Genomic DNA, 27,464 nt, shown 5'->3' with positions numbered 1-27,464 from the left:
CCCAGTAGCGATCTTTGTGAGATTCCACTTCTGTCGCAAGACCAATCTGAGACTAACCATTAATTACAGCCAGCTGCCTCCTGCTCTGCAGCCACCATGCAATCCATCTTAGAATCTTTCCAGTAATCCCAACGTGTTTCAGCTTGCACTGTCACCTCATATGAGGGACTTAGCTTTGCTAAACCCAAATAAAAAAATATCAAAATTATTTCCTACATCCAGCTAGTGAGTAACATTGTGAAACAGCTAACCAGTTTAGTAAAACATGAATTGTCATTTACAAAACCATGTTGTATTTCCTTTAGAAATCCATTTCTATAAAATTATCCTGCAATGCACCTTTTAGTATTTACATGATTTTCTCTACCACTAAATTCAAACTGACCGCTCTATAGTTACCCACTTCGCTCTTAGAACCACCTTTTTGTATTGTAACACATTTGTACTTGTACAATCCAACGGCACATCACTTTCCTGGATCCAGTGATGTCCTCATAACTAACCTTAATGATTCTATGCATCATCTTACCAAAATTCAAATTTTTTTTTTTGGTTATTTACTGTTACCACACGCGAGTTTAGGATGCTTTACAGCTACGACACCCTCACGAAACAGCGCATGCTCCGAGTTAAGTAAGTTCATTTGCATGATTTCAGTTTGATCACTTTCGCAGATCAAGAGATAGAAGAGAGTGAGAGACCGAAGGTGAAAAAACGAAGAGATCGGAGAAAGATGGACGCGATAGGAATTCACAGCTCACCTTACGATACCAGAAAGCGGCGAGAAGCGACCTTATCTGCGTATCTGCGCCATAGCGTCCGTATAGTCCGTTTGACCAAGCCTAAAGTTGAGTGACCCTTCCCCGGACCCACGTGGGTGCTCACTCATCCGTTACACCATTTAGGCTTCGTTCAATCGGCCTATGCCGAAAACCGGATACTATTTAAGAGAGCACGTGATCCGGCTGTCGTCCGTACAACTTCGGCAGTGTCTTTCGCCTTAAAAAAAGCGCCGAATGAGACAATCGACGGTGTCGCCACCGAAGAAGGCTCGGGGAAATGCACGCGCTCGTCATCATGAGCGTCGGAGAAAAAGGCTTCTTCTCTTGCCGACCAGTGCGTGCGAAGTGCGCAGGTCTGACGGGCGAACTGACGGAACGAGCTTAGCCGTAGCGCGGAGTGACAAATCAAACCGGAACTGCTATTCCCTAATCTGCTCACGACTGCGGCTCTGTTAACGCCAATATTTACGTGCACTCCGTGAGGAGTACATCTCTGGCTACTAGTGTTCACCTTGCTCTACTAGTTGGCCACGCGCATAGGAACGGTGCCGTGGAAATCTGCGACGACTCACTTTGCACTTTACGGTACTTGGGGAGGTTACGACATTCAACCTGATAGCGATTCGGGGAGATTAGCGAGAATAAAGGTAAGTGAGTCGGAATTAGGCTTAACGTAAGATATCATTAATTGTTACAGGGTTAGAGATTGTCTATTCCCATCTATAGCCGTTCCTATGACAACCACTCAGCTTCTATTCGCAACAGATCGATAAAGACAGAAATTAGTAGCGTTTTTTTATTGACAGTTTCTATGAAAACACTGAATGGAAACCATTCAGATGATAGTTATCATCTGAATGGTTTCCATGACAACTCTACTGTCATCTGAATGGTTTCCTTGACAACTCTACTATCATCTGAACGGTTTTCTTAACAATTTGTACATTTCAGTATTTGATTTCTGTATGGATGGTTTCCTTGACAACTCTACTGTCACCTGAACGGTTTCCTTGACAACTTGTACATTTCAGTATTTCATTTCAGTATAAATGGTTTCCATGACAACTCTACTGTCATCATCTGAACGGTTTCCTTGACAACTTGTACATTTCAGTATTTGATTTCAGTATGAATGGTTTCTATGACAACTCTGCTGTCATCTGAATGGTTTCCTTGACAACTCTACTATCCTCTGAACGGTTTCCTTGGCAACTTATACATTTCAGTATTTTGTTAAAATTACCATCGGGATGTTCGATTGTGTTGCCTAGACAACGAAAGGGATGTTAAGATGAAATAGCTTGATTGAAACAGCTGGATTGAAAGGAGTTATTTAAACGAAATATAATTTCACATTTGAATTTCTCATTCAATTATTTTTAATATTTTCAAGTGATGAGAAGATAATACAGACTGGTAGAAGGGCAGATACCAATGAGTTTTCACTAAACGCGCATTTATTAATTCGGGTTGTTAAGGAAACTATTTTGTATTTGCTACCAGTCGTTGAACTCATTTCTTACCCCAAAAGTCTCCCCTTTTATTTATAGGAGGCATGGAATTCCTAATGAGTATGGGCCAGGTTCAAGGTAAACTGTTCATTCACCCTGCGCTTAAACACAAACAGTTTTTTCCCCCAGAGGGACAAACCCAGTGGGGAAAATACTCACGAGGTCACCTCTCTGAGCATCCCACTAATGGACTGACTTGGTTGGTACATAATAAATCGGATTTAAAGCATTCCCCCAAAAATTGACATCTATTGAGGAAACAGAAGCAAGTCCCCATTCTCCCTGCTTCGAAATACATCGTAAATGTCATTCACCAACTCCCCACTATCTTTCCAATCTTAAGTTTCATCGCATTAAACTTTCTTTAGTGTTTCTAAAAAGCAGTGAACACCCAAGAGGATTATTTTAGTGACAATGACCTCTCTCTCTCTCGCTCTCTCTCTCTCTATGCGAACTGCTGTGTCAAAAACAGCCTACTCTTAATGGTGTTATTTCGTTCCTAATTACCTTTTCCTGATAAAAAAAAAAAATAGCGAAAAAATTCCTCTCGAACTTATAATCTGTAAATTGTACCAATATTACTAAACATTAGGCTGTTTCTCTAAATTCTTATAACATTTCGCAATAAACATTCATAGATACATCATACAGTTAATGAAAAACTGCTAAAAACAAAAGTTTACATAAAAAAACTAATAAAAAAATAAAAATATTTTTTATTTAATAGGTAGAATTACCAGTAATTTTATTAAAATTTTATTTACAACTGTGCACATTTTGTCGTTATCTCTGAAAGCGACTTAGCGACTAACAAAACGGTCGCGACCACCAATTTGCGCATTATACATCTAGACAATAGAAATGGTCATTTAATTTCCGACTGTTTGACGGTTAAATAAAATATTATTTGTGCAATTCTTTGAAAATATTTAAACCACACAACGGTTGTAGTAAAGTGGAGAAAGAAAAAAAAAAAAAAACAAACAAAACCCATTAGGGCCATAATGGCAGTGGGTGCCTTCAAGGATACTGCTGGAGGTATTTTATCATCCTACTATGAAATAACCGTGTAGCCTACATCGCCGGAAATCAGAGTAAGGGAACTGAATGACAATGATAACAAATTAAAAGCCATAATCACTGACCTGGAAAGAAAGAACGAACGAAAGAATTAAAAAAAAAAAAAAACTCCACTTTCACAGTTGACCATTCGTGACGACTTTAATGTGTGATATGCGAAATCACTCACGACATGCTATGGCGTGCAAGCTTATGTGACTTGCTCCATATATAGAGTTGCTATCTGCAGCTGAAGGATCTACCACAGAAAATTATGAAGATTACTTATAACATCGTGATTACAGACCTGCTAAATATGTGGGCGTCCGTAATTTCGACCCCAATACGTGCTGTCGATGTCCTTTCCCGTCGGACAAAAACCAGCAGCCAAAGAAGAAAAATTATAAAGGTCATTGAGAGACACTTTAAGCAAGAGCATACAAATTTATATTATTTTATTTATTTATTTATGTATTTATTTATTTTATTATTTATATAATATTTTGTTATTTATATATTATTTTATTTTATTTATATATTATTTTATTTTATTTGTTTATAATTTATTTTATTTTATTTGTAAATAACTTATTCATATCAATCTTAAAATACGTTGATTACTATGTTTAATAACAGCAGCGCCATCTACAATATATTGCTAATTTTCACGAGAGATAAGAAACTAACAAATAAAAAATACAACGGTGGCGCCACCTAAATATATTATCTTTATTATCGATTGCAAAAAATATATAAAATCATTAAAATTTCCAAAGAAAACGATAAAGAATTATTGGGAGAGTTTTAATAACACAGAATTGCTTTTAATTTATTAACTGATAACAAAGGATATAAGAAACAAGTTAAAGATACAACAGTGGCGCCGCCTAAAAATATTATCTTTATTATCCCTTCCAAAAAATATATATAAAAATTTTAATGATTATATATATAAAGAATTATTGGAATGGTTTTAATGACACAGAATTTCTTGTAATTTTTTAACTGATAAGAATGCTTTTTATTTCTATTTTGCAATAACGAAAGATAAAGATGGCTCTTACTATACATTCTACTAGTATTTATTGACTTCGTTCCTTTTTTTATGAATTACATCCAGGATGATATTTCTGTGTAAATATTCTGCTATCTTTATGTGAAAAACAATCACTTTAAAAGCTTTAGAAAGGACTGTTTGTACGTGTGTAGAAAGAGAGCAGGACGATGCAAAGGTAACTCCTAAACCGGTAATTTGTGTAACTTGTTAGTGAAAGCTTTTCTGTATAGAGTGCGCAATTTGTTTTTATGGGATCTTAAAGTGTAAGTAACTCAATACTTGTTTTCAAAATTAAGTTATGATAATTTTGAACTACGCTTACTGGCTAAAAAATTAGAATTGGCGTCAATAGATAATTAAACGTACGTTATGCAAATGTAGGTTGTCACCTGGTATGATCGCAAGTTCCTTGATATCAGATAAATACTATACGCTTTCCTACTGCTGCGTAGTCGATCTGGTCATGGGAAAGACGAGTGATCTTTCCGATTTTCAGAAAGGTGTTATCGTTGGAGCACGTTTAACCACAGTTATAATTGAGAAAACAAAGGAAATCGCTGGTGTTTCGAAAGCAACCATGTTTAAATATATAATGAGTGGAAGATGACAAGAGAATGCAATTCTAAAAGGAAGAAATGCAGAAAGAAATGCAAAAAAGGCAGACAGTCAGTATTCCAAGGACGAGTTCATACGAATTTAAAGCGAATTTTGCGCGAGAATGGAAGATCCAATGTGCAGCAACTGACTGAAAAATTCAATTTAGGCAAAGAAAGACGACCCATTTGCTGCAGGAGTTTAAAAATCTCGGATTTGGCAGTCGTGTCCTATATGAAAGCTGCCTCTTTCACTGAGAAATCGAAAAATTCGACTAGAGTTTTGCTGCTAATGCCAAGACTGTACTGTGGAATAGTGGGAAAAGATTATGTAATATAACGAGTCTCGATTTACAGCGTGAACTTCATGAAGCGATACAATCAGACTTTCTCGTGTCCACAACCCCAAGAGATTGGAGGAGATATCATGGTATGAGGTACGTTCTGTTGGTACGAAGTTGCCCGCTTATACCATTAGAAAGTCGTATTACCTCCAATGGATTCTTTCTGTAGTATTGGGCCAACTTCACCCTGCAATGCTTCGTTTTTACCCGGATCGAGGTGAATTTTTTCAAGACAAAGCAACTATCCATCGGACAAAAATTGTATGTAAATGGTTCGATGAGCATTCTCAAGATTTCCAAATTCTATTCCAGCCGCCTAATTTTTCAGATCTAAATCCAATTGGGAATTTTTAGGATATGTTGGAAAGACCAGTTCGGCTTCGTAGTTCTCTACGACCACAATACAGCAGTTCGCAAATATCCTAATGGAACATGGTGAAATCTAGAGCTCGATTCCCTGAAACACTTATAGGAATGAATTCCATGGCGTATCGGCTGTAATTCAGGTAATTCCATTAGATATTGAATAAAAGTTTCTAATTTTTCGGCGTTTATATATTTTCCATCCTTAACTAGGTAGAAAATATATAAAGCAAACTGCAAATCACATTCTTGTTTCTTAATTGGGGATTTACATACGAAATAAGAAGCAACTAAAAAAAAAAAAAAACCACAAATTAAAATATGTGCCTAGGCATCCCTGTATTTTCATTTGGTTAATATTTACTTCACAATTGTATACATTTGAACATTATAGTAATACAACGCCTTGAAAGTTTTAATTTGTGTTAATTTACTGGAAGTTCCATACTTGATGTAATGTAGTTGACCATCACAATTATATCATGTGATTGATGTGAAAGGGACCTGGGGGTATAGGATCATGTTGTAGGCTAGTTCTTTCATCCCCTCAGTTCATTAGCGTTTGCTACTTAGTCGGTTGACATCTGCCTGAAATACGGAGTGGCATATTAATGACCTTAGGTTCATCGTCTACGGAAAGATGTACAATTCATGGTAGAACTCGAACCTCACAGAGTAGCCTATGCAATGAGGAAAGTATAGCGGGGACCATCGCTAGGAACTCGAAACGAGGGGGGTCGGTGTCCGTCTTAGAGTCAACGACTGATGATAAGCCTAAGGAGTGTGGTGGGGGGGAAGGTAAGACGTTTGAAAGATATAACCGGGGTGAATTGGCTGACCTTAGATTTGTTAAAACGCTGGATTAGCGAATGACAATCTAACAACGTACTTAATTGTTAGAGAATCATTTTGAATTGCATGGTACTCAGTATTTAAACCTGAAACAAAAAAAACAACAACAAAAAAAAAAATGTATATATATATATATAAAGGTGAATAAAGCTGATATTTTCTCCAAATGAATATCTCCAAATAGGATTGTCACTAGATGGCAGTATAGTCGATAAGTTTTGCAGTTTTTTTTCTATCACTTTCAACGGTTCTTGAAGTTTTTTCTCCAAGGATTTATACCTCGTGTGAATTGACCATTAACAGCACCCTGTTGACACGAATCGTACAACAATAACTTGCCTCAGTGGTCAAGGCAAGACACCAAGGATAAGATTCGAATACTACAAGGAAACACTGAACAAATAATAAATCATAAAAAACAGGTATTCAAGGATAGGAAAACATCGAACAAACAAGAGAGCATAAAAGCCAAGTTCGTTGCTTAGAAAAACACTGGGAAAATGATTATATTTGGAATGCGACTAGACGTGATATCTTTACGTACACAACTTATTCAAGGTATTCTAAATAACTCCATCTGAAATGTTTCTGGCTCCCTCTATCGCAGACAGTATTTCATTGATGTTTATCTAAAAGATTAAAATGATTATAAAGAAATTTGAGCATACAGATCACTAGAACCTCTGGAATAGGTAAGTTTCGATTTTTGCCGGCATGGCATGGTAAAATCCTGTGGACAAGATAGATCCAGATCACTCCATGATGATGATGATGATGATATCAAAATGCACAATTTGGTCTTTTGAATGGACCCACTATCCAGGCAGATGGCGGTGGTTGCTTAATATCGGGCATGTTTTTCTGCCAAGAACTAGAACCCCTGATGCGTATGGACTAACATTTCACCGGCAACTCTTAGGAGACCATGTGCAGCCTGCAATGTTGCTTTTTTCCTGACAGAAACGGGATCTTCAAAGACAATAAAGCGCCGTGTCATCGGGCCCTTTTCTGTGCACTAGTGGTTCGAGGACCACAGGAAAGATATCATCCATCTTAATTAGCCTCGAAATTCGCCTGACCTCAATCCATTTTAACACCTGTGGGAAGATTCGGAAGGAAAGTGCGGTGTATGGACACATAACCATTATCTATTCCGGCACTGTGGAAAGCCTTGCAAGAAGCATGGTTGTACATCCCTACGGACTCCTTCAGACACCTAGTGGAGTCGATTGCCTAGGCGAACAGCAGCTATTATCTGTGAGAACGGTGGGCCAACATGATACTAATATCGTTATACAGTGTTGTACAGTGGTCACCACGATCATCAGACCGTTAGATTACTTTGGGTGGGATCACATGAAATCCGTGGTTTATTCTATCTATGTTACTACCCAATACGAACTGAGAACTCGCATTTTGGAAGTTGCTGAAACCGTTAAGATTAGTCCTGAAACTATCTTGCTAAGAATCGTGGATTCGTTGTGCTGAATGCTGCACTGAACAAAATGGAGGTCACTTTAAACATCTGCTTTTGATGTTTTCCTTTTTGGGGACCTTCGTGGGTACCACAGTTAGGAGAACCGCCATCCTCCCCACAAGTGAAATAGCCTGAGTTCGATCCCGTCGATGACGGGAAGAATTTTTATGAGTCTTTTTCACAACGTGTTGGATTAAAAACGCGGGTTTTTTTATCCAGCAAACAGAAAATCGACCTCAGAACGTATGCAATTTATAGACAATATGAATATCGTTTAATATCTCAGAAATTAAAACTTTTGGACATATTAGGAACTCTGTTTCTTATTTTTAACCGTATAATATGCTTCTATAAGGCAGTGACCAAACTGTGCAATCTTTATTTTTACCATAAAACTCTTACATGAAGTGCGTAGTGTGCAGGACCATTGTTATAGCGAAGAATGTATTGAGCTGGCCAAAAATATTTCAATTCAAAACGTGCATGTTTCTTTAGCTAAATTTAATTCTTCGACAATGAATCCCCCTTACGCCACACTCCTATTTGAATATTTAATCATTCTTGAGAGTTGATAGACGTTTTAGGGGCATTAACATTCTCTCTGCCTTCTTTAAGTCTTTTAAACTACTCAAAAATTGTTGTAGGCAACATACAGTAGGTTTGTTTCTGACAAGACTAGCAAACAACATATCCTTGAACCGGTGTCCTTCCTCCCAATCCCTCCAATCCCCTCGCAGCAATGTGACTACACCGATGTCTGATACAAGCTTTTGACACTAAAGGGTTACTTAAGTTTCATGTTAAAGCTTATTCAAGTATACGCCTGACGGGTCAATATCCCAAAATGTCAGCGTTTCAATGATGGATCATGCGCATGATTAAATCGTAATCGTATATCTTAGCGCTCAGAATTTCAAAGTGTTCATTAAGTTCAAATTGATAAATTAGCTGCTTTTTCATGATATTTACGAGAGAGTTTTATTCAAAACTACAGGAAATTTCACGAATGATGGCGATGGATTGCAAATCAGATTTTAATATGATGGAGTCTCTTTTGGCTTGGCATTTTGAAGATCTTTAGTTGTCAAAGTAAGTGGTTTCTATGGTTGATGTTTAACTTTTGCATGGCTAACCATCTTCTTAGATTGTTTGTTCAATTAAAACATTTGGTGCTTGATAGGTCTCAGCAGGGTGGGAGGGAGTAGAGACCACGCCCAAGCACTTAAACCAATACACCAACAACAGTTTATAACAAGACTTTCCTTGCAAGTTTTTTATGCCATTTCAAATGGAGGGTGCTTCCAAAATAAGCACTTAACCACTATTGAGATATTAGAGCCATATGTGGGAGAGCACTGTTCTCCTGGAAAGAGCTTTTCGGATGGACAATAGAAAAGGCCCTTCTTGCCCTCTGTGGGCTAATAATGAACGCAGGTGAAGGGCTATACTAACTGATAGCTCCCCATACCGTGATTACAAGTGCTGCTCCAGTATGCCAATCCCTGATGCAGACTGGATTTGTAAATCATTCTTGGGGACTCCATTCTTGTCCAAGCAGCTCAGTCCTTGCACCAATGCAGATACTGATGATTATGGAAGGGCTTTATAGGCAGACAAGGCAACGGATGGAGAAAATGCAGTACCACTACTCTCAGTCGTCTGCTTATCGTGCTCCCCGACACAAGCGCAACAGGGATCGACGAATCTGTCGATCCATTCGGTCTTCTGATGCCTCCAGAGTCCAGGCGACTTGTCCGACTACCTTCATGTATATAAGTGGATACATATAGGTACTAGGACACGTCCTTTCTTGCAGTTTTGACTATCCAGCTTCTGACAACCCAGTGATCCTCTCCTTTTCAAACTCCCATCAATTGCACATCACGTTAGGCGTATTAAAGGCGTTGCGTTCTTTTAGACGGTCATTCGCTCACCATTTTGTTTGTTTATGTACGTTTTAATAGTACATTCATATTCCTACATCGAGGTGACAATAGACACTTTATTGGACGTTCTACTGCGCCGATCAATTGGCAAACTAATCGTTTACGTCCATATATGTCACAGTTATGAATTCAGTTTTCGGATAAATCTGTCCATTCTTTTCTCAGGGCAATTTCAGTGTATGTGAATAAATTTGTCTTTCGTACTTTTATTAGTCCAATATGACAAAACTGGGGTGGTTTTGCACCATCTGTTCGATTTTCCATCATTAACCCCCCCCCCAGCCATTAACTATGTTTATCTTTTTGCCACGTTGAAAAAAAAAATCAAAATAAAATAACAGGTGATTGCTTATTCGATCACATGACTCAGTGATTACCTATGCCAAGTAAAATTAATTAATACTTATTCATTTAATTTTACAGACAATCTGCATAAATCGTCCAAACGGGGATCGTATTAATGGGGAAAAAATATGAGGGACGCATATAAAAATGAAAAACCAGTTCAGGTATAAAAAAAAAGGATTATATTTATCTATCTGTTTATCACACACACACTCACACATGACAGACAGTTTTCTTAATCTTTAGCCGGGCGTTCACAACAAACCAAAGAGCAGACGACTTTTCCGGATCCGTCCTATTTGAAGTTACAGGGTGGACAGGATCAGACCACTCCCGCGCCTTCAGACTTCCCTGGAGCCGAGGTCGACGTTACAGGCTAAGGGGTGTGGTGGGGGAAAGTTATTAGTCACTCCCAGACATCAAGAAAGTTCTCTGATGGGATAGGCTGAGGGTGGATAACTACCCGATCCAACGGACGACCTCTTGACAACAGCACTCTCTCTCTCCCTCTTTCTCTCGCTCTGGCTTTCGAATTGCAGGTGTTTCAGGTTACGGTCATTATCTTCATGAAGGTTAAGGGGCTGGATTGTGGGTGGAAGCAACAATAGCATCTGGATCCTGGAAAGGTAACGAATATAAAATCCACTAGCACCAAGGAAGTTAAGATAAACCATTCACCTTAAGAAATACGAGTGTGTAGCTTCGGTAGCACATAGAAACTTTTCCTTTCACTTCCTCCATCTATCGTTCTATCTACAAAGCAACTTATTCTTCGATATCTGCACCAATTAGAAATGGCTGTCCCTCCCTCCCATACAGAAAATTTGATTAATTAACATTGTCATCAACCTATAATTTCCCTAAATTATCCTTTTGGTGACACAAATAAGGTTTATTATAGATGGCAAGACAATCGAGAGCTAAAACTTTCAAGGGGCGGACACTTGTTAAAAACTTAATCCTTTCTATTGTGATGAGAAAGACTTTTCAAAAAAAAGGACTCAAGTTAATCTTAGGTTAAGATTTTGACCTTTTTTTATTTTTCTTTTAAAGTGACAACATCGCATATCGTTTAGATCCGATAATGGGTATCTGTTGAAGTAGTTACAAAGACAACTATCGTTAATGACAACGTATATTATGGTTGGTAAGAAAAGTGGAGGACTTTAGCGTGCAGTGGTAATGCAATTATCCCAATGGCTCTTGTAGCGTGTCTGTTGTTGCTGGAGAAGTTGTTTATCACTTTTTGCGTGCAACAGGTTCGCTGTTGATGCTATTACATCATCACGAACCGCGTTAAAAACGTGTACCAGGTCGCAACATGTCAAACTCCATGATGATTATTGTTTTTTGATAAATAAATATAATTAATATGGATGCTATTAAAAGACTACGATTAGATTGGAACAGCTTGATGGTTTAAACCTGTAGGATTGACTACAAAAACAAAAATGGATTTAAAAAAGAGTGGCTATTATACCACACACAAGCAGAATGGTAAAAAGTCTCTTTTTTTACTGACTGGAATATCTTTTATTTTTCGTGAAGGTAAATTCTGAAACTGGTTTTCCAATGTCATCGAGTGCTGCTGTCAAAGAGTATTGTTGTAGGGCATTAAGAAGGTACATACGTTGTCTTGTTGTGGTATCCATAGTTACTTTAAGAATAATAATATCAAATTTCAGGTTCTTTAGGGGGAAAAAAATGCAATTTTCTTTGAAAAGTGCCGGTAACACATAATGCTGCAATCTAAAGCATGAGTTCAATTACATTTCGCTCCTCGCAAATATGAAATTATTATTTTAATGTACAAGTTACATAGTGTTTAACGCACAAATATACTTATACACTGATTAATATACACATATTAATTCTTATACACTGAGTAGCCACTTTATAGGTACACCTACCTAATAAAGTAACACCCCTTTTAGCTGTGGAATTAGCTCAAGCAAGTCGAAAGTGTGCTATTGTGATGTTGACTCAATTGCTTCCCACAGCTATTACCAATTGGGTGGTGGCAGATCTCTATTCCAATGAGCTCATTCCATCTCATCCTGCAGATACTCTGGATTGAGTGACTGAGAAGGCCGCCGCAGTAGGCTGAATTCACTCCCACGTTCCTGTAGCCAAATTTGTACAATTCTGGCCTAGTAACATTTCTTATTATCCTATTAGGGAAACCATTCTCAAATGGATACATTGCAGCCATAAAGGGATGCACCTGGTCTGAAACAATTTCCAGATAGCGAATACAGCTAAATATTGTTCCATTGGTATTAAAGGACCCAATGAGCCTCCCCACTATTACACCACCACCAGACTGCATTGTTGACACTGGCAGGATGGATCCATGCACTCATGCTGTGTTTGCTATATTCTAGTCCTGCCAACAAGCAGGATTCTTCCGACCAGATGGCACTTTTTCCAATCCTCCCTGGTTTGCTGACGACTGGAATCAGGTTCTGTGGTCTGCTGCGATAGTCCATCCATAACAAAATTCGAGTTGTGCGTTGTGAATTGACTCTTTGGTTACTACTAGACCGTTATTTGGCTGTCAGACTCCTATTTCCAACCATAGGATCCCCTTACCCGATGTCATTCGGTTAATGGGCCAATCTTGATGCACCCGAGACAAGGTCGCGTGTGAAAACATACAGGGTTGCAGTTTCCGTGATACTCCTACAGGCGCTGACCACCATATCATTCAAAATCACTTAAATCTTTCTCCTTGACCGTGCTGAATTCAACGCATCAACTTATATCGTTAGATGTACCTAATAAAGTAGCCACTCAGTGTACATATAACGCTCACATTTCAGGAATCAATGAGACTGAAAGCTTTCCAACCCTGAGGGGGTGTAGAGTGAAGAATGTGAGATAACCGCTTTTGGTATGTTAAAAAAGGACTTTGATCTCTTCTCCGATTTGGATTAATCTCAAATAATTGCTCCTTTACTCCTAAGACATATTTGGCGAGTGTCTGAAAACAGGTATTAGCATCTTTAGCTAGAAGACAACAGCCCATTACCCAGAACACTCCCACACTATCCTTAACAGGGCACGAGGCAATGAAATTCCCTTTCTACGCTTAAACCCACTCACAGCGTTGACCGCGAAATCTGGTGATGCAACGCTCATCAAGAAATAATGCCGGTCATTGGCCCAATCACGTCTTTCGACATCAACCAAGATAGAGGAGTTTTTACTTTAAGGGAATTCGATGACCGGTTGAGCTTAATCGTCAAACAAAGCCATATAAGGCTCATTAATACGCGCTGTTGAGACCTATGAATACATATTTAAGAGGACACGAATTCCAAATGTATATTGTTGGGAAAAATATGATCTTTGTATCAGAATTTTCCCAAAATGTGGATTTAGCTAATTTTTTTGTTTTTTTACTAATAAAACTATAAACAGCTCAGAATGCTCAAAAAAAAAACATTTAAGGAATCTTCTAGAAGAGCAAAAACCATCAAATCACTGATGAATCTTTAAAGAATGGTGTATTTTGTTAAAATATGCCGATTTTCCAGCTTCTTCTTTTGAATTTTTTAAAAGAAAAGTTACTATAACTATCGTTTCCTCATCAAGTAGTGTTTTTGTTTAGCAGATATTTCAAGGTCTTTCAACATCTTTCGAATTGCCCATAGCGTTTGCCATCTTTTTTCTCTCTACATAAAGAACATGTTAAGAAAGAAAGAAACAAAATGTAGATGGGGAGGGTACATCTCGTGTGTGATCTGCATAAACGAATGGGTTTTACAGCCGCCAGGTCAATAAACTTGCGTTGTGGGTTGAAATTGGGACTTGGCTCCTAAGGAGTGGTCCTCTCTCTCTCTCCCATTTCGTTTTACGTGCTGTGTCAAATATCAGCCAAAGGAGCTTTGTACAACTCTCCAAAAAAAAGAAAGAAACCAAGTTTAAAAAGAGCAATTTTCTTTATGGGTGGCATACTGCCATTGCTGGCATGTTTGCCAATGACCCTTCCTAGTTTAACCTTCCAGGAGACTGACACACAACTTAGCCTTTCGCTCACAAGTGTCTGGCATGCATCTATTATAGTACACTACAGTCCAAAAAGTATAGGAAGACCTAAATACTCGTACATCCTTATGGATCTTAAAACCGATGATTTTATTAAGAATAAAATACTTTTTAATTTGATAAACATTATGAATGTTTGTAATAAGTTCGCTTTTAATGTCAACGTTATATATACACTGAGTGACCACTTTATTAGGTGCATCTAACGATATAAGTTGATGCGTTGGATTCAGCAAGGTCAATGCGAAAGAATTTAAAATACAATTAATAAGTTTTTTCCTACTTCCCAATCTTAAACTCATCCAGTATATTAAAGTATTACAGACACAGAATCTTAGCTGGATGGAGTAAATTACATTTCTTTCGATTGTGTTCACGTGACAAAGGTAAACGTTCTTTTCTGAGTACTTCAGTTAAAATGTACTTATCAGGGCCACGTCCATGGTTTGACAAGCTCCTATCAGGTCAGATTTGCTTGTGGAGATGACCCTAATCATCTTGTAATGAGTGGGAAGAAAACGTGAAATTAATACCTGTTCTGGATATTGCGTTTACTAAATTAGGTCAAGTAGACTCCCTTCCCTAAAGCACGTTCAGACAGCAAATGTTGCTCAATAGACAGTCTGTCTGGATCCTTTTACACATATCACAGGTAGAATTAGCGAAGTTCTTATATAAAGAGCAAATATAGTTGTCAGGTGCACGCGTTAAGCCCAAGACTGTCGAGGGGGACAGGATCTAGTTAGACTTTCTCCATCTTGGGTAGCAGAGTGGGTAGAATCGTTGTCCACCACACACTGGATGGAAAACAGTTCGAGTCCCATCGATGACAGGAAGAATTTTTATGGGCTTTTTCACAGAGTGGCTGAGTTAGTCAGTCTCAGACGAGGGTAGCATGGTTTTTTTCTCTCGAAAACTCGGGATTTTCATCCCATCCAGGAAACAGAAAATCGACCGTGCAGACACGCAATTTGCAGACAGTGTATAAGGAGCAATATGACCTTAGTTTCTGATGCTCCTAAAACCCTACTACAACAAGAGGCTGTTTCCCTCAAGGGCCTTATTGGTATTCGATCCTTCCCCCACTTTATGCACACTTAGTGTCAAAGGGGTTGTTCCATACTAAAAAGGGATCCCACATCTAGACAGGTAAATTGCAATTATTCTGAGGTCGATTTTCCAATTTTCAGGTGAAGGAGAGACCACGCAACCTTCGCTTAAGATGGACAGACTCGGCAACATTATGAAGAAAAAAAAAAAAACAGTCTCATAAAAAGCCTCACATCATTGATAGGATTCGAACTCATGTATTTTCAACCTATTGGAAGAGGAAAGATGTGATTGTCCACTGTGCTACCAGAGTTGAGCTCTGTGCGCGCACACTACGTAATGGAGCTCCAGAGCATCGGTTTCCATAGAATATCGGCGGGGCATAAGCCAAATATCACCAGTTGCAATCAGCGATCGAGTCTTGAATGGTGCAGCGAGCGCTGTAATTGGTCAAAAGTAACCGAACAACTATATGTTTCCAAGAACTGTTTATTAATGAAATGCTTTTGAATGCCCATGTCTTCAAACCAAGTCACTTCAGGATGTGCAGTATGACATGGTGTATTGTCATGCTGAAATAGCACCCTCCCCGTACTTCTACTACAATGTAGTCCAGAATAACAAGTGACCCGATATCAAACCAAAAGAAACAACCGAAGTGGATAACAGTAACTCTGCCAAACTTTACATTTGCGATGGCACACTCTGGTAAATAACATTCTCTGGACATCCAATCACGCCAACCGTGATTCGCCGCTCCAAAATACGACTTTCCACCATTGCAGATACCAATTGCGATCAGAACATCAATGAATTTTGCACCATCATTCAATCGGGCAGACCCTTGGAGAAATATCCGAGATGTCCCAGTGATTTGGTTTGGTTCAGGCCAATTTTAATATATATTGGAACTCATTCGTGAGCACACAAGTGAGTGCCAAGTGTCTTCCACGAATCCTTACTCCAGATCGGTTGTTAGCTGTGTTGGATCCTGCATTTTTTAACCAAAATTATAAGATGTGACAAGCCTTGGGTAGACAGATATGACCCAGAGACCAGGTTCAAAGTTCCCAATAGAAAACAATGGCTTTACCAAAACCAAAAAAAAAGACAAAGCAATCAAAATCATCCTGAAGACCATGCTGATTTTATTTTTTCACTACGATAGGATGGTGTTATCGGAATTCATTCCGCGAAGTGTCACTGTTACTGCAGCCTATTAGCCAGAGCCCTCGTGGGTAGTACAGTTGGTAGGATTAGCGTCCTCCCCACACCGTGTGGAAAAGACCCCAGTTCGAGTCCCGTCGATGACGTAAGGAATTTTAATGGGTCTTTTTCACAACGTGGCCGAGTTAATCGGACTCAGGAGATAGCATAGTTTTTTCTTCATGGAAATTCGAGTTTTTCATCCAGCAAACTCGACCACAGAATACGCAATTTACAGACACTATAGACGGAGTAATACGCCTTAGTCCCTGATGCTCCTAAAACCCTACTGCAACAACAACAACAACCGTATTGTGCTTTAAAAATACTGAAACCATTCTTCCAGTATTTAACAATCTTACCCTTTCTTAAAGAAACTAGCAACAGTTTCCTCCATTAATATATTGAGGTCATATCAGTTTGTATGCGCTTTCCCTGAAGAAAGCATAAATCAGAGTTATCGGTGGGAAATGGATCCAGGTCACAGATGATTATCGTAATGAGTGCATTTTAAAACAGCTCCCAGTAGCAGTTTTTGAGACAAATATACCAAGGGTAATGCTCTATTATTTATCTTAATTCACTATCATAGATCTCTTGGGCTTGGTGTAGGACTCTTTAAAAGACCACTTTTGAAAAAAGAAGTTTGGCCATTTTTAAAAGCTCAGATTCATCTGTATGTCCATTTCCTGCAGGAAACTCCAATTTTTCATTTATACCCGTCCCAGACCGACTAACTCGGTCACCTATTTGAAAAGGTCTTTTCCAAGGGCTGTGGACAGCCACAATGGCAGCCACTCTGTTAATCAAGAGTTTGAGCAAAACATAAGATGGGAGCTTACTCTGTACAAAGATACTGAGGTCCATAAAAGTTCCTCGCGTCATTGACAGGATTCGAACTCTACCCTTTATCACCCGGTGTTGGGAGGATGGTGATTATAACCACTCTGCCACCTGCGTAGACTAACTTCATGGATCTATGTATCTACACCCCCCTAAAAGTTTGTTTGTTTGTTTACTCCAACTTGTTTACCAATTTTTGATTAAAATGTTTTATATTATACATTAAAATCAAAAAATGGAAATAATATTTAAGAAATATTTCAGAAATTTCTAGAATATTTCAGAAACGTGCAGAAGACTCCTGGATGTGGTAGAATGTTGTAGAAGATTCCAGCATATATTAGAAAGTGGGAGTATTGTTTCAATATCATAGAGTGTTTAGTGTAAGTTTTGTGTGCTTCATGAGAAACAAGGCAAGAAATAAGGAAGCGAAGGTTGAAAAAAGAAGTGCTATTATAACTCTGTATAAAGAAAGTAATTCCATAAGAAGTATTGGCAAAACATCAAGTGTTTCATTGAAAGGAATACAAAATACCATTCCAAGATTCAAGAAGACTGGCAGTTTGAAGGACAAACCACGATCAGACCGACCTCCCTTAACAACGGAAGCACAAGATAAGGTCATAGCTAGCACTTATTTCTAAACGCAATCGACGAATTACAGCACCTGAAATCCGAGTTGAGTTCAATTGGAGGAGAGAAACTCCAGTGTCTACATCCACTGTAAAACTTCGTCTTAAACAAGCAGGACTTGATTGTCGTGTAGTGGTTCGAAAACCCTTATTAAATCCGGAAAATGTAAAGGAACAGTCGACTTGGTCTAAGAACCATCAACATTTGATAATTAAAGAGTGGAAAAACGTACTCTGGATGGATGAATCCATATGAAATTTTGGGATCCAAGTTTATGATGATACCGTGAACTGAAGAAAAAATGGTGACCCATTGTTTAGCGTCTACAATCAAGCACAATGGTGATTCCATTATGATCTGAGGTTGAGTGGGTGACAACGTCAGAATTGAAGTAATTTTAAGAAAATAAGGAAAAAACATTCTTGAACATAATGAAATATCATCTGTTTTTTTTAATTTTATTTAAACCTTACATTGTCATAAATAATTTCAAAAAAATTAACGAAAACTGCTGTGATTCCAAACTTTTAGGTGGGAGTGTATATACTAGGGCGGCACCTAGAATGTTTGTTCAAATCCGCTTCGTTTGTAACTCTGTAAAACAGTTCAGTTGGTAAGTGGTGTAGGTTTCTGGAATGTTGTGTTGTTCTGGCGTCTTGGTTACCCAGAGGCAGCAATCACCTGGAGAGCTGCTTCTGAGTATTCGTCCATACCACAGGAAGGTGGGCCACTTCGTAGTAGAGACAGACGAGACAGACACGTACGACCTCGCAAAGCGGGACACCCCACCCAACTTTCTCTGGTGATCCAATGAGAAGAAGAGGGGGGGAAGCATAAGTAGAGAGTATAATGAAATAAGCTGCCATGAAAAATATTCCTGTAAAATAAGATTTGGACTTAATCAATAAACATCTGTGGACTTTCCTAAAAGTGGGGGGGAACTCCATATCCTCAATAGGACACTCACTTCCTAATTAATGATGAAATGAAGATTATTAGAGCATATCTTTCCTTCTTCAAGAAGATTTACTCCAATCAACGATTGAAGATTGTTTCAGCATGTACATTCATTATACCAACTATCGTAAGTCTCAATGACAAATACTAAATTTAAACACACAAGTGACAATGAGATAGCTATCGGACCTTGAAAATGGTCTTATCGTGGGTGCATGTTTAGCAGGATTCACGATTCAAGAAACGAAAGACATAACTGGTTTCTCAAAAGCATCCATCTCAAAGATTTTTAATGACTGGAAAGCAACCGGTTCTTCCATGTGACAGAAAAACTATACTTCAAGAACGCAGTCTTCGTACCCTAAGGAGGACTATACGGAAAACTACGACATCCAGTGTGCAGCAAATAACATCTGGATTCAACGAAGCCCAGAACTGCCCTATTTCAATCCTAAATGTGCAGGGAATTGAAGGAATTGGGTCTTCTTTCGGGAGCTACTTGTTTCAGAGAAAAGCAAAAAATATGCTTGCAATGGTGCCGAGACTGTCGTGATTGGGTAGTGGAACAATGGAAGAAAGTCATGTGGTGAGACGAATCACGATACACTTTGTTTTTCACTTATGAGGACTGTATTGTTGTCACGGACTGGGTCCGTTTATCCGGTTTATTGGAGGTCGAATGTCATCCAAGGAGTATCTGAATTTTGTATCAAAACTTCTGCACCCTTCAATGTTAAACTTTTATCCTAAAGGTGATGGCCACTTTATGGCTGAACTGCGACAGCGCATCGTGCCAGAATCGTTCAAGAATGGTTCAGAGAACATTACACGGATTTCTCCCATCTTCCCTGACCCCCAAATTCAGCTGATCTCAGTCCTGTTGAGAATGTGTGGGACAGCTGGATAGAGCTGTTCAGCAACGAAGTCCTCTTTCTTCATCTTTGTCGCAGCTGCCCAATATTTTGCTGGAAGAATGGTTACAAGTTGATCAAAATGCACTAAGACACCTTGTTGAATCCATATCGCCCCGCGCACTTGCTGTTACTCGAAACTAAGCTGGCCCGATTCGATACCGAATAAAGGTTCGTGTTATTTTGCTGTGTGTGTATAATTAACTGAAAATAATTTCAAAAGTCTTCATACTTCATCCAAGGCAATCCCACCCAGAGGCGTTGAAAATTTCAATATTAAATTTCCATATCTTCATTCTTCATATGAGGCCATCGCACTCAGAAGTAATACATCTAAAGTAATAATAATTTGAAATCATTCTGTATTATAAATACTTTGCTGGGTGCAAAGTATTCCATCTGCATTCCATTCTGTCTTAATGGATAATCTTATATTTATCCATTAGCTCTATTAAATGTTGAAGACATATTCAAGACTAATTGTCTTCGATGAAAAACCTCATTTGCGAAACTGTAAGGCATTCAAGTTGTTTGAATTCTCAAATGTCATGGTCATGTATATGTATTTGGGTAGGGCGGCTCCTAGAAGGTCTGTTCAAATCCGCTTTGTGTCTCTGTTAATTTAATAGACTGTAAAACAGGCCAGGCGTGTACTAGTGTCATGTTCGTCGTGTAGTCAGTGCATGTTGTGTAGTTGTGGACAAGGTAGTACAGACATTTTCTAAATAAATGTCTGTACTACCTTTTTTTGTAGGATGATCAATTAAAAAAAAATGGCCTAGATATTTTCACCAGCTGATGAGGAAATTAGAAAAGAAGTCATCTGAAGTAAATAAGGTTAAAAGATATTTACCTCAAGAATATCAAAAAGAGGACAGTCTGGATTAAACAGCTCTGGTATTTAATATCAGCTCAAATGCACTATCTTACCAGGGGACATTGGTCCCAATTTTACAAAAATTTTTGTTACGATAGAGTGCATTCAAAAACGTCCCATTTAAAATGAAACGAAAATTAAAAATTGAGTGGTGAGTGAAGAAAATCCAGGGTTCTTGTTGTTGTAGTAGGGTTTGGGAGATCAGCGACTAAGGCCATATTGCTCCGTGTACATTGTCTGTAAACTGAGATCAATTTTCTGTTTGCTGGACGGAAAACCCGAGTTTCCTGGAGGAAAAACCATGCTACCTTCGCTAGATACCGACTACTTCAAGGACGTTGTGAAAATGCTCACAAAAACTCCTCCCATTATCGACTGGACTCGAACTCAGGTCTTTTCCAACCTGTGTGGGAAGGACAGCGATTCTACAAACTGTACTACCACGAAGGCTTTATGTATATTCGATTAATAAGAATAAGTGAGCATTATAAGCCATTAAAACAAGATAGGCACTGCTGAGATTCAAAATTGGACCAAATACTGTGAGGAAATTATGGTTGTTCAGTTAGTTTGTCTTTTCGCTGTCTTAAACAGCCATTGGGCATATCTTAATGGTATAATTAGAAAAATTATTTATGTTACATCGTCCAACAAGGCGATGAAGTAACACCCATTCCTTTGTATCAAATCAAAAAGAAACAAAGGAACAAGTTCAATGGCTTTTGAAATTATTATCCTCCACTTGCGAAATAGTTTCCTTTCTTACTCTTATCACTCTCCAAAATCCTATAGATGATTAAAATCCTATTTTTAAAGACTCTCTTATCTTGCGTTCAAGTGTTGAAGCATAAGATTACAACATTCTTTTATTTTGCTTGTTAATAATGCTTGAGAAATAGCTGTCCTTTGCAAAGAGGCCTCATATCGAAAGAAAGAGAAATGAATGTGGGCTTTGACCAATTATCTTATGAATAGTGGACCACGCCTCGTCCAGTCAATGAATGCATTTGAGTATATTTTAGAACTAAGTAATCGTGGTGTTTTGAATATTTAAACAATCCTAGGCTACTTAAGCGAAGCATGAAAGCTACTCCATTATAAGGTGGGTGATCATCTTCCACATCCCTTCTAGTTTGTTTTTTCTGTACCCAGTCATGCACGCACACACAAATAAATGACCCTCGAGTGACTATGTATTCGTGACCTTCCATCGACCTGGTAATGCAAGAGGGGCAGGAGAGTCTCATCAGCTATACACGAAATAATACTGAAGATGAAATGTATCGGAAGTCATCATCTCTTTGCCCAAAGGGGAAAGGCAGCGGTTTACCTATATCGTTGTGACCTGAGGCTACTCATTTCACAGTTGAGCAGTTTGAAAACATTATCTCCGGGTTTTTCCCCCTCTTGGCACAAAGCTCTTTCAGTTGATTCGCGGACTGTCTTCTTTCTTTAGTAGGTAATTCATGGAATTGTCAAAAGATTCGAATTTGTTTCTATTGGACACTGGCAGCTGACCATTTGATTACCCAATTCATTTTACAGTTTCTAGTTTACTGATAACTTCGATTCTTTTGAGAAATGAAAAAGAATGAATTCCACGAATGTCACGTAACAAAGTTTTCATAAAAAATAAACAATGATTTGAATTCCAGTAATCCGGTTCTCATCAGTTCTATGAAGCCTATTGTGGAAAACATGGAGATCACTGCAATTATTATTCCTGTTGGGTTTTTGTAAATCCGGGTGATACGACAGGTTAGTTGGTTGGTTGAGTTTTCCTGGCTTTTGGTTCATACGTTTTGTTGGTTATCGTAGGGATTTAGGCGCATCATCAGATTAGGCCATATTGTCCCATTGAAATCGCCAGAGCAACCTTCAAAAAAATGAGGACATTCCTTTGCAATGACAACCTCAAACTGAAATTAAAGCAACGTATGGTCAAATGCTACATCTGGTCCGTACTTTTATTTCGTGTCAAGACATGAATTCTCAAAGCAATTTCCCTGAACCGACTAGAGACGTTCGAAATGTTGGTACATCGCAGCATGTTGCGAATACCATGGAGGGTAAACAACAAAGGAGTCCTCCGCAGAGCAAGAACAGAAAGAACATTAATAACTACCATCAAATGTAGAAAAATCTCTTATCTTGCCATATTCTGCTGGGAGAGAAATATCTTCTCCCTCAATTGATTATAAAAGGCAAGATTCAGGGCAATTGGGATTGGTAGGAGGTGAACGTCTTGGATATAAAAAAATATATATATATTATTTTTAAGCTACCCGAATAATTAAATTGCTCTACTTTGCTGTGTGTCTTATTTCTGTTAATTGCATGTGTTCTCTGGTCGATTTGCCTGCTTTACTGGACGAAAAACCCCAGTTCCGGGAGGAAAAACCTTGCTATCTACTCCTGAGACCGACTAACTCAGACTTGGAGTGAAAAAAGCCCATTAAAGTTCCTCGCGTCATTGACGGGATTCGAACCCAGGCCTTTTCCACCCGGTGTGGGGAGGAGAGTGATGATACCACTGTGCTACCTGCGCAGACCGTCTTAGATACATAACATCCAACAATGGACTGGCATTCTAAATGTAAAAGAACTGCTCAGACTAGCGGAAGACAGGAATGCCTTCTCGTTAGTAACCACCAACGTCCGGGGGACCGGACAAAGCACATGAAGAAGAAGAATGTTATTATTTTAGTATTATTAAAATCAGTTTATTTCCCATGAAACCTTGGGTCACCCCGGGACGGCTCTGTGGCAGAAGGGTGTGAATATTTCCAGACTAAGGTGCGAGGAACACATGTACAATAAACAAGAGTACATGCGTGCTCGACCCGAGACATATACAGGATTAAATATACAAAATATATAATTGCATGAAGACAAAAAATCTTTGTTAAATACCAATAGGCAAGTTAAAAAAAAAAAAAAGTCAGTCGTGTCCAGGAGCAGGTGAGTATCATAGATTCATTATCTGGTAGCAGTTCTTGAGGATTTCCTTCCTGTAGGGCTTGTCTTCACAGAACCTATCAGGGTGGATCCTAAATTTATTGAAGATCCGAAGACAATTGGCTGGAAACATGTTCCTCAAGGAATCGATGCTTGGAAACGTAAGACGCAGAGGGAGACAGGAGTCGGGGTACTCCCCTCTTGTCCTCCTTGGACCAGAGATTAATGTGGATACAGATGCAGCATCAATTCGCCCCGTTAGAAGCCGAGCAAGCGTGAGGACATTTTTTGTCATGATGATATGTTTCCAGGGAGTGGTGCCCAGATTTGCTTATAGGATCGATCTGGAGATAGTTAGGGGGTGGCATACCATCCTGTTGATCCATCTAAGCAACCAGTACTCTGAACTGAGATATTTGTGAAGGTATGAGGCAGGGGCAGATGACCAAATTTCTGATTCATAGAGAGGAAATATATATATTATGTCTGCAAATTACGTGTATTCTGTGGTCGATTTGCTCTTTGAACGAAAAACCCGATTTTCCGGAAGAAAAAACCATGCTACCCACGCCTCAGACCGACTAACTCAGCCACGCTGTAAAACAGGCCGATAAAAAAAAATTCCATGCGCCATTGGTGGGTTTCGAACTTTGGTTTTATCCACCTAGTGTGGGGAGGACGGTGACTCTGATCTCATAGACAAAGTCCATACTGGCATAGAATTTAATTGTGTTTTCGATAATCAATAGTTGGGTACGCATGAATTAATATTTCACGCATTATTATTAATTTACAGGCGATATCCCCTATACGGTCCCTCTCAGGAAAGCCTGAGGAAATTTTTCTTCAGGTTTTCCTGTGAGGGCCTGTATAATGATTCTATAAACACAAATTTGGAAAATATTTTTATTATTTAAAAAAGAGTATAATGGCTGTAGTAAACCAATCTCTTATACGCACCTAATTTCAAAAGGTAAGGTAATTACTGAAACAGAATCTGGCCACTAGTTGTCATATTCTTCCAAATTATGGGTTCTAGTCTTCTCACTTCTCTAGGCATGAAAAAAGGAAGAAAAAAAATCCAGGGATAACATTTATGCTGTCTCTTGACCCTAATTATTACTAAGAACAGCCATCTACAAGACCCTCTTCTAGAATAAACAGACAACGTTGGTTAATGTCTGAGAACCGATCAGTTTGATCGGTTCTCAGACATTAACCAACCTCCGATTCAACGAATTAACCGAAGCTCTCCCTTCTCTCTTTCAAAGAGAGAAGGGAAAGTGCTGTCTGATGCCCACGGCACACTGCAGTGCGCCGTGTGTGCCGTGGGCACTGGTCTAGTATGATTGCAGCTACGCCCACCAGTTGAATTGCATGATTCCCTAGAGGTCAGTTGCATGTCTGTCCCAAACTGTACTTGCACCAGTAAAATTGCTTGTTGTAATTTCAGCATAATTTAATTAAATATTACATAAATTAATGAAATATAGATGGTAAAAGGAAGAGTGTCGTTGTCTTTATGAATTTAAGATGTACGCGCTGGAAATAATCCATAAAACTGTCTCTAAAGAAATTGTTGTTGAATTAGTATCGGTGGGTCAACTGTAAAAGACTGGGAAAGAATTATAAAAAAATCTATAAAGATTTCGCTCTCAATTTTTTTATTTTTATTTTCATAAGAGTCTTTCAGTTCTCGCTCAAAGGAGAAAACCAAAGGAGATAGGAGACAATGCATTATGGCTGTGGCTTTGCAAGAAAATCAAAACGGAACTCAAATCAGCGACCCATAAAAGCATCATCAAAGAAAAGCCCTTGGCATTACATCAACAGATCGATGGTGCAAAACGTTTTACAGCAAGCGATGGGCCTGGCTCATCTCCCAGTGGTGGTAGTGGCGGCAACGTATAGTTCCATTAGGGGTCCTATGGTCAAGAACCCAGAGAAACAACAGAACCTAACACAATACTATACATTTACAACATACCACACACTTCTGGTATTTACAGAGTGTTGTATACTTCACAAGAGTATAGATGGCGCAGATGTGGGAGACTACCGATGGTACCTTACCTTAAACACTATGCCACTATTCGCTGATCAACCTGCTGCTCAACAATTAACAGAAGATTTAGGGTCATTTTTCAACAAAGAAAAATTAATTGGCGAACAACTCTACAATATGGATTGGAAGACATAGTCTTAAAAATGTATTGCGTTTAGAGAAAATATGTTTGGTGGCAAGGCACTTTAAAAATAAAGAGAAACAGGATATAGTAAAGTAAGATTGGAAAGTAGTTATCGAATTAAACAATTGACAGTAGACGCAGCAGAGACCTTTGAGTTCTTAAAAGTGGAAAGTATAGGACTATGAGTAGAAAGAAGGGTAATTTTAAAAGGGCATTTAAGGAGGTTAACACTGTCAGCGGGAGGCTTGTGGAAATTGGTAAACGAGTTCCGTTGAACGGTGAGGAGATTTTAAGATATTAAATTAATGGAAATTTATTTATTTGTAATAGAAACAAATAGAAGCAAATCTTAGAGGGAAAAAAAAGGGGGGAAAACAGGGACAATAGATCAATCAGTAAGAGTAGCATTGTAATGTTGAGTCATTTGCTTACTGAGGTTCAGGGGATATATAAATAAGAAATATTACACAACACACACCTCTCACAGGGATGAAACAGGCCTAAATAAAATGTTACCTACAAAAAGGTTGATAAAAAAGCGGGTCCTTCAGCACCAGGATGCAAAAATCCAAATAGAGAATCACGTTACCTGCAACAATATAACGGGGACTCAATAATTTCTACTTTTTGTTGTTGGTAAAACTAATCGCAGAGTATTTAAAAATTCTGCTATTTAGATGACAGATGATAGTATATTCTTTGAATGATAGTAAATTCGAGTACCATCAATGACTTGAGGAATTTTTGTGGGCCTTTATCACGACGTGGCTGAGTTAGTCGGTCTCAGGCGAGAGAACCATGGTTTTTCTCCCAGAATCTCGGGTTTTTCGTCCAGCAAACAGAGAGTCGACTTCAGAACACAAGCAATTTACAGACAGTGTACACGGAGCAATATGGACTTAGTCACTGATGCTCCTAAAACCCAATTACAACAACAACCTACATTATTTGCTTATCCCATGGCTTACATACTGTATTTTATTACATATTTGCGTGCATATTATGCGATGTCTAGTAATAAAAATTGAATAAACACCTATAGAGGAGTTGCGTTTTTCTTTTTCTTATAAGCACATTAAAGTTGTTTATAAGAAGATGTTTTTACATTCTTACTTAATAAGGTGGTGTAAGTAGTTCCCAGCGTATAAATCTGGTGTTAGTGTCTAATGAAAGAGTTTCACTTACAAATGGATTTATTATGTTTATTCATCATATTATATGATAATAAGAAACGAATATATGCTAGAAGAGTTGCTCAGGTGTTCCTCCATAGCTCGCGATAAGAAACAACTTCGAAATTATAAAACTGTTAGTGCTAAGTTTGGTGTCTCAAAAATGATGAAAAGTAGGAGAACTATCTTCTCTTTTCAGAGGTTTTATTGCCAACAGGATTCAGACTGTACTTAGTTAATACAGTGGTCGTAATGCTCACAGTAGAACAAATGTAGTGCAATACTAAGG

The 27,464-nt window shown here is 38.5% G+C and overlaps 1 protein-coding gene across 2 annotated transcripts in view; it reads left to right on the top strand.

The window, feature by feature from the left end:
- The first annotated feature begins 1,183 nt into the window (after window positions 1-1,183).
- Window positions 1,184-27,464, top strand: part of LOC150076846 (formin-like protein 1) — a 64,687-nt gene continuing 38,406 nt past the window's right edge. For both annotated transcript variants that reach the window (XM_090386318.1, XM_090386317.1), the window contains exon 1: window positions 1,184-1,429. The gene's annotated coding sequence lies outside the window, so the exon portion shown is untranslated. The remainder of the gene's footprint in view (window positions 1,430-27,464) is intronic.

Source organism: Mastigoproctus giganteus, chromosome 12, assembly GCF_048544385.1.
Source record: "Mastigoproctus giganteus isolate SK-2022 chromosome 12, ASM4854438v1, whole genome shotgun sequence".
NCBI classification, from domain to species: Eukaryota; Metazoa; Arthropoda; class Arachnida; order Uropygi; family Thelyphonidae; genus Mastigoproctus; species Mastigoproctus giganteus.
Note: the sequence above shows the minus strand (reverse complement) of the source record. Positions and strands in the feature narration are given on the sequence as shown.